Here is a 9,456-nt window from a genome sequence, read left to right on the forward strand (position 1 = left end):
CCTCGGTCGGCAATGGTTGGTTGCTTTGGGTAACAGGATTTCGATCACTGTTGTAGTATGAGAAGTTGTCTTCGTAACTATAATGTGTTCTAAAACCTGGTTCTAACATTCTGTGAAGTCTAATAACTTCTATAGTAGTTTTTCTCAAAGTTTTAGACTCTCCTGAACATTGTAGGGTGGGTGTGAATGTATTGGTCTCTTGCTGAGATCCTTTACCATTCAATACTATCTCTTTGGGCGGAAACGTCCTATTACATACGGCCCACACCAAAGGTATCCCCTCTTTGAAGCCTAGTAACCTTCTGAGTAGTTGATGGATTTACTCCATCTTACTTCTCAGACCTAGCCAAAGGTCCCGTCTCATATACCCTACACACAGGATCTGGTCGGATAGACGGTGGTGATGTAAACAGTATTATTCCAACACCTTCAGTTCTGTGGTATTATAGTCACAGGACGCAACTGAGATTGATATGTATGATGATTTGCGGGCCCCGTAAGGGGACCAGAAGGGGGTGTTGGAGACCAGAGATTCCAATTCTGGATGAGGTTATCCTACTTAAGGTGACTCCTGGGTATCGCATTCTGGTATTCCTAACAGCTTTCCACTTTGCTCTAGGTACAATTATCATGAATGTCCTGAAGAAGGCAGCTGAATCTCAAAAGAATACCAGACTTAATTCCAATGCCAAAGAACCAGGGGAAGGTGAGGGCGCTAGATCCAGATTGGGCAGTGAAAGGGACATTGCTCATCTCTAGCTGACCATTTGTGAGGAGAAACCAGTCTGAATAATATTCATTTTGACCATACCTGCCAAGGCTAGACAGACATACCAGCTCTCATGGATAATCCATGGTCATAATGCTATTCCAAATAAGAGTTGGCTAGCGATTCTCAGGCACTATACTTGACAGGATCTTGGCAAAGTTACTTGTCAGTACATAGAGGACAGCAAGCACTGTCAGCAATCATTAGAATTCTCTATGACATTCAAGGCCTGAATATCACTCCCAATGGCGCCAACCAGATCGAATTGATTGATGATAATCAGGTTAATGCCTGGCTTTGTCTCTCCCAGTGCTCCACCCTTACTGTTGCCTGCTTCCTCTACTGAGCAGCAGTTGCCCCTCCCGGTGGTGAGGATCCAGTTCATCCCAATACACTCCTTGTTGGGTACAGCCAGAACTATCTTGCTCCCGGTCAATTCAATGTTGAAGAGTTTAACAATGAGCCAGAATCTGACTCTGATCAGGAGGACAATATCAGGTGTCAGAGAAGGCACAAAAGGGCCTTTCCCAAGTCCCACAATGGCTGGCAGAAGAGAATTCTGAGCAATGATCGTAGTGTCGTTAGGTTCTAAACTCACTCCCAGAAACTGATTTTGTGCACTTGAGTGAGGCAGGGACCAGCATATATGAGCTAATACGCAGGACAAGATGTCCTACTTGTGGCTTTTCCCCCGGGGATCCCACTTGCTGGGTATGAGCTGTCAGTACATGATGCTGTGGAGGAAGGAGTTGATGATAACGATGGCGATGATGGGGGCCAAGGGGGCTATGGGGGTGATGGGGCAATGCCTAGGATTTGTTTGTGCTGGGCAGCGTCTTCTTTTAGGCTTTTGGGTGATTTTTCTTTTTTTTCACGGGCTTTCTTAGTTTTTACTTTCATTTCTATCCATTGGTTCAGAGTCGGGGGGGTTCTTAGGGCTTGTCTGTGTCGGGCAGCATCTTCTTTGGGCTTTGGGTGGATGTTCTTTTATTTCATGGGTTTTTTCTTACTTGTTTTGCTCTTGTTTCTATCTATTTATAGGGTTTCTGGGACTTGTTTTTGTACTGAGTTGCATCTTCTTTGAGCCTTTGGCTAGTTGTTCTTTTGTTTCATGGACTTTCTTCTTTGCTTTATTGCTTTGTTACTTCTGCTTTGCTTCTATCTGTTAATTGCTTTCTTAATCCTGTTTGTGCTGTTATATGGCTTTCCTATATTTTATCCAGTAGTCTTAGATTTTAATGTTTTTAGTAGTCTTTTTTATTTTTAGAATTAGGTGGGTACAATAGAAAGCTTTTCTGGGACACTAAACGTCCAATTTATCCTTAATCCTATCCTAGTATGTATAATTCAATCTTTGGAAATGATAAGTTATGTTCATCCAAGTCTCATATATCAAATCCGGTCCCGGCAGTCCTGAATCGACAGTCTCTACCCAGCCCAGAGCTATCTGTCCAGGTAGCCTTTGAGATATTCGGAGGCAAAATAGCAATAGCATAGTTCGAGCCCACGCCAATGATTCACATGGATCTTGGGTCATAGCTGGAGTATGTGTACTAATATAAAGCTTGTTCGCCTCTAATACAATACTATTTGTTTCCAATACGATGCCATCAGTTTAAATCTTATTGGAGCTTTTATCTGTTCATCTAATTCCTTTTTCTCCTCTAGTTCTTTCGTATAAACACGCAATCATGAATGGAAAAAAGAGTAGAGGTCAGTCACACCTCCTGCAGGCCAATGTATACTCTCTCTAGACTTGAATATCTCATTCTTGACAACAGTAGTAGGAGCAGCCCCCCCAAGCTCAGGCATCATGGTCGAGGCCTCCGGTAGCCTTAGTGGATATTTTAATGCCAGCATCAGAAATACAATGATGAGTCAATCTATTTGTTGCAGAAGAGAAGCCTATGGATATTGACGATAATATTATTCCTCATAGATGTCGCCGATGGGATGAACAACATCCTGCTGAACCACCTCCACAGCCACTACCATGGAGAGCTAGGAGCTAGTTAAGATATGTAAGTAAATCTAATAATTTTTTCAATGGACATGCTTATAAGAAAGAGTATGGAGTACACTCCAATACCGGTTCTAAATGGCCCTTTGCAGGGGCTTGCATCATAAGAGCAGGTAGGACAGTTACATTCAGGCCATCTCAGAGACCAATCATCACACTTCTCACCATATATTCCTGATCTTGCTGAAGAGGAACAAACTGTACCATCCAATTCTTGACATAGTATAGCTACTGTAGACTTTCCAGCGTCTAATATTGAGCTTCCTGTTGTATTATCCACAAAAGGTAATACATTACATGGTCAGGAGAGAATAATCTTTCAGAATGCTGCAAATATGATTCGGTATCACATATGATTTATTAATTCCTTTGTAAAGCCTGCCAAAAACAACACACTTCTTGAGAGCTATTGGATAAAGGAAGCTGCCAAGCTAGGTTGGAAAGATATGGAGATGAGAAGGACAGCAATGACTTTTGTAAGTTTTCTAATTGACAAAGAATATCCTATTGGAGATCAATCATAGGTAATTAGATACATTTAGTTATTTAGTTAAAATCAAGGCAGTCAAGTGCTAGGTTACACCTAGTTTCCAAGAATAAGAACACGATTGAGGAGCTTTATGACTTCTCACATAAAACGCTATCCAAAATAAAGGAATGAGCAACCTATTTGCTTGAAAATAATCAGTTTGCATGCTATTCAAGTAAACAAGTGGTTAGTAAACACAGATCTTTCCCGATTGGACGGGCAAAGGCTTACCCTAACAGGAATATAGTTGGTACTTTGCTGTAGCAGAGATAGCAAAACTATTGTTTCACAAGTAGTACTAAGGTGCCAGAATATGGGTGGGGGACTGATAAATCTTTTCTTAATCATACTAACAACCTTCTAATATGCCTTACCATGGCATGTATGTATCATGCTCTAAAGGCTTGGAGTTCTGGATCATTTGTTCCACCTTCAATTTTCTTGACTCTGACAGCACAAAGTTAGTTATGCTTTTTCAATATCCAAATCCACCATTCTGAAGTCTAAAGTACTAACCAGCAAAATATTGATATATATCTTCGACAGCTGGCAACCTGGTGAGGAATATCATCTCCAGTGAGAATAAAGTTGATTGAGGACACAAAAAGACATATTAAGAAGGAGTTGAGTGAGAGTAGATTTATTCAGGACCAAGAGTCTACTGCTCCACTAGAGGATAAAGAAGCCACAGGATATCTGGATTTGCAGGTTTTAGGAGATGAGGAATGTGAGGTGGAAGACGAAAATTCGAATCCTGATGCAGATGATGTAATTGAAGCTCTACAGGAGGGGTGTGATCAAGTTGATTAAGGTCCTATTTGCAATGAAATGAACCATTTTAAATGAAATAAAATAATATATAAATAAATAAATAAAAGTATTTATATTTGATTAATATACCACTTAGAGTTAGACTTTAACCCAGTTTGAGAGGTAAAACTTCTGGAGAAAGTCGTATTTAGCTAAGCGAGCACCCTGAAGAGCCTTGAGGAAGGCAGGAGGAGAGCACAGTAGAGAGATAGGGAACTGACATGAACACGTATCATTAACTAATAGACAGTCTATGGTACAAAACGGATAAATATTGTGGAATTGGTGTTTCTTAACAAGGAAAGTATTAGGGTAGTATGAAGTTAAGGGGTAATCATAAGGAAAAAGGGGAGAAATAAAGGCAGGAAAACTATGGGAAATAGTGTGTTTGGCCTGTTGGGAAGCGTGATTGAGCCATGAGGCAGAAATTCATAACAGAACAATTCCTAGCGTGAGGGATGGAGGTTGAATAAACTAAAGAGGACAGGTCAAGGCTAGAATGGACTGTACAATGGCATGTTTGGACAGTTGGAAAACGTGATTGAGCTGTGGAGCAGAAGTCAATAATAGAACAATTACCGGCGTGAGAGATGGAGGCTGGATAAACTACACAGGAAGAGTCAAAGCTTGAATTAACTGTACAACAGTATGATTGGGCTTTCTGGAAGCATGATTGAGCCGTGTGGCAGCTATCTATAATGGAACCATTCGTAGCTTGAGAGGTAAGGCCGGATAAAATACAAAAGAAGGGACAAAGCTTGAATGGACTGTGCAATAGTGCAAAGCGGACATACAATGTCCAGAAGAAAATACGCAGCAACAAAATGGATGGGTGAAAAAACATGACACTGTTACCCAGGATGTAATCCTGGATTATTTGGATATACCCAAGACTACAGTAAGTCGAGTTTTATAATTTGCCCCGCTATCCCTCACATGCCTCATGAGGTGTAGGGGGGAAATCTGAATTTTTGAGGATAGAAGTCAGGCAACATGGGAAGGTTGCAATCACAGCTACCTTTGCAGATACAATCAGCAGATAAAACTAATTATTTCATCAATAATAGGGACAATTGAGGTCAACTCAGTTCGACATAAGAACTGGGCCATAACTCTAAAAACTCTGATAATCGGATAATTACTATTGAGAATAGTATAATTCCTAGTTGGTAATCTCATAATTACTGAATATGATGTGGTAATTTTCAGGGTCTCTAGGTGTTCGCACCTTAAAAGAATACCCAATATTGTAAGTTATACTGATAGAGGTATATAGTTTGTATGATTGTTAAATGTGGTCTGCAAACACTCAGATACGGAATTTAAATATCGAAGTACTTTCAAAGCTTTTAGACATTATCAAGCAACAGAGAAGAGACCTTAACAATATAATATTTTTCTTACAATTGTATTCTACTTTATCAACTTTACTTTGCTCTTAGTAGTCACAAACAAAATGTATGTAATTTGAGCTTTCCTAGACAATCTCCATCTACAGAAATGAATCTTGGTTGGCTTAGAGAATTCTGAAGTCTATCAGATTGTCTCCGCCTAATACGACGACACTGAGATAAATTCTTCTGCAAATGCAAACATATATAATAATTTTCAAAGTTTTAACAGTAGAGTTTGAAGAAACAAAATAGTAAAACTTAATATCATTAAGCCAAAGCTTTACTCAATTAAGTCCTGATCTTGAAAGGTAGTTGATTACCAGAGTAGAGGAGAAATGGCATATACTTAATTAGATTTCATATACTGTCAGTTGTTCTCTATCACTACTCTGTATTTGTGAGCACCCAACTCCCTTGAACTGTCTAGCCAACCTCTACAGATTGGACCAAAGATTCTCTGTAGAGAACTACACTACTCTGTAGTTTGCGAAAATCTACCCAACTGAAGTGTTTTAGCCGCTGCATCTACAATGCAACTGCAGGAGTAAAAATTCTTCTTATCACGGATATGTTAGTAGCAAGCTGATATGTCCCAGTGGATGCAATACCAACTATGGAACTCTCTACCCATATACACTTAGTCTTCAACAAGTATCTGCAGCCCCTGAACATCTATCCAGTTCTAATCTATTCCATATCATTCCAGATAATGGCCATGTAGCTCCCATGGTTAACTCCTTCGGAGATTGACTACTAATACGTACTACACACAGTGAGATCTCCTAGAAGTAGCTCTCATTGTAATTTCAGACTAGTGACTTAGAGTCCTTAATGATTCTCTAATACTATTACACATTCCGTGCAACTGACTTCAGTTATATCACTTATAGGCCTCCAATAACCTCCTTTATATCACAGATATGGCTTGGCATAGAAAGGGTTTTCACATGACACATAATTATGAGTCATAGGTATGTTATTATTTTGCGTATATGATATGTTTAGGTCATATAATTGGTTATGTTATGGTTTGATATGTTTTGCACATGACTCGAATATGAGTCATGGGACAGGTACTTGGCAAGTATGCCTTGCAAGTATGTCCTGCCGGTATGCCTTGCCCATAGGATTGATATTTAGCACATGACCTTGTTATGAGGTCATGAACTTTGCGCATGTAATTTATTTGAGTCTTATTACTTGTTTATTGTGTTATGATTGGTTTATGAGTTTTCGCATATGATCTTGCTACAAGGTCATGGGTTTTGAGCATGTGACCACTTTGGTCATAGGACTAGTTTGTTATGATTTGGTTTTGCGCATGTAATCACTTTGGGCCATATGACTATAGGCGGGAAGAATACTATATAAGAAGGCCAGTATGGCCGAGGAGGATAGATTCTTCACACTTTACTCTAAGTACTTTTCCTCCTTCTTTCACCCCGTGTCAGACATGAAGGTTTGGTGTTGATCCAATCAGAGTCCTTAATTTCTATCTCATGATAGTCTTCAAGTTCTTAACTTCGAACACCTTTTGGAAACTTCATTGTTATACCTCCTCCCACGATTGCTGGAAGTCCTTTCTTTCTTTTACTTATCGTTTTTGTTGTTCACTACAGTTGCCTCCTCACAGTCACAATGGCTAAGTGAGCCTCCGCTCCCTTTACCACGTCCACTCTACATTCGTCAGTGGCTTTATCTTGTGCCGTCAAGTAGAACTTCGGCATCACATCTCCATCCTTTCTCGGCGATTTTATCGTACTGGGAAAGAGATATCTGCCTTGTCGGCTGCTCGCAAGAATGAATGTACTATTAATCGCAGTTATCTCGAGATTTTGGCGGCTGAAGTTCCTACGTTATCTCCTCTTCGCCTGTCCCCTCAGTTGCTTCAGTTACTATGGCGGTCTGGGTTGGCAGGGTGGGCTATACTCTAAGAGTTCTCAGGGTCCAGTGGAGGAGCTCACTTGGGGGAATGTTGCGCCACCAGTTATCCTGGCCCCTCCTGCAGCTGTAGTTGTGTGGAGTGGTGTGGGTGGACTGGTTCCTGATTCATTGGGGCTGGTTGAGGCACTTGCTCCTGGTATGGGTGGGGTGGATCCTGGTGTGGTGATACCAGCTGCGGTGGTATCACCCCCTTTGGGGGGGCAGGCACCTGAGTCCTCTGTAGCTGGTCGGGGTAGCACCTTTGGTAGCATTTCTCCTGTAGTAGTAGGTGGTGATGAGGGTGACACATTCACTCCTGTTACTAGACCTGCATCTGAGGGTGGGAAGAGAAAGAGAAACAAGAAGTGTCAGGTCAAATAAGACCAGACCTCACCTGTGCCACTTGTCCCCAACTCGGAAGAGTCATCACCATCGCCGGTTTGCTATGGCAAACCGGCTACTACAGAGTCCACGGCGGGTTCGCCGCCTGCACAGGGAGCTGAGGAGTTAGAGGAGGGGTTGAATATTGGGGCATGTTCAGTCAAGTACTAACAGCTTGGGGACTATCTCATTCTGGCTGCTTCCGTCGAGGTTTTTGGGCTGCACTGCTGGTGTAGTGCCCCACTGATTCTCTATGATGGTTCATACCCCCTTGGCTAGGGAGCCCTCGCCCTGTAAGTCCGCTTTCCCTCAGGTCTACGTACTTGGGTATTGGGTGTTTCTTTTGTTTGGGAATAGGGACGGGTGCTGGGGTGGTGGGCAGGGTGTCCTGGGATCATTGAGTAGGGGTGCTCGGGTGGGTTTCTATTGTGCAGGGTTTTGTGGGGTCACATTCAGGTGGCGGTAGTGGAATATTTGTATTTTGTATGGGTAACTTGGCTGGCAGGTAGGCTGGGCTGAGGAGGACTTTTCTTTACCGTTGATTGCTTTGTACTTAGTGTTTGTGTTAGGGCATAGTGTGGGTATGTTTGAGGTACAGGGTTGGAGGTTTAGTTAGTTTATAGTTAGTGGTATTCGGGATGCAATAACCTGGGGACCCAGCTCTGGGGCTCATCATATGCCATTGTTGACGGTACGAGTTTAAATAAAATTAGATTGAATTCTAAGTACTTTTCCTACTTATTACTTTAAATAAATATAAAACACCTTTACGATCTTGATCATTATTGCAACCCTTATTGTTACACCAAAGAAAGCTTTTCACGAAGAATGTAACGTGTTTGCAAGGTGCTAATCACGTTATCGGTAAAGGTACGATAGTTGGCAGGTGGCCTGCTCTTCCGGAGAGGAGGCGAGAGCTGAGAACTAAAGGAGGCTTCGAGGGTGTACTGAGAAACAAAGAAGTAACCGTTCAACTAAGTATATTAGAATACTGTCTGTCGAAGTCTGCCCTTTCTATCATAGAAACAGGCGGTCTTTAAATACACAAATCTGTTCATGTCTTAACATGAACGAAACTAATCAAAGGTATCAATCGATACACTTTGGTAAAACTCCTTAAGTATCAAAGCGATACTTAAAACAAAATATAAAACAAAACCAAGTATCAAACGATACTTAAAGCTAACCAAGTATCAAAGCGATACTTTAAAACAAAACATAAAACAAAACCAAGTATCAAACGATACTTAAAACTAACCAAGTATCAAAGTGATACTTTAAAACAAAACATAAAACAAAATCAAGTATCAAACGATACTTAAAATAAAACCTATAACCGAGTACCCGTACCGGTTACAAAGAAGAGTTAGAGAAAGCTTACAATATGCGTTCCTGATAGTAGACAAAGGTCTTGTACTATTGATAATATCAGCATAGGCCTAGTACTATCATAATACCAAGGAAAGAAGAAGGGAAAGAAGAGAAGTATCATTCCCCATCACCAAGAACTAACTATCTGAAGAGGGATCTTTACATTACAAAGCGTTACCTAGAGTAACGACAAATGATACAAGACGGCTTCCTTCAACCTAGACAGGGAAGGAGATATTGACATCGACAATCAAAACCA

Source organism: Tuber melanosporum (assembly GCF_000151645.1).
Source record: "Tuber melanosporum whole genome shotgun sequence assembly, scaffold_63, strain Mel28".
NCBI classification, from domain to species: domain Eukaryota; kingdom Fungi; phylum Ascomycota; class Pezizomycetes; order Pezizales; family Tuberaceae; genus Tuber; species Tuber melanosporum.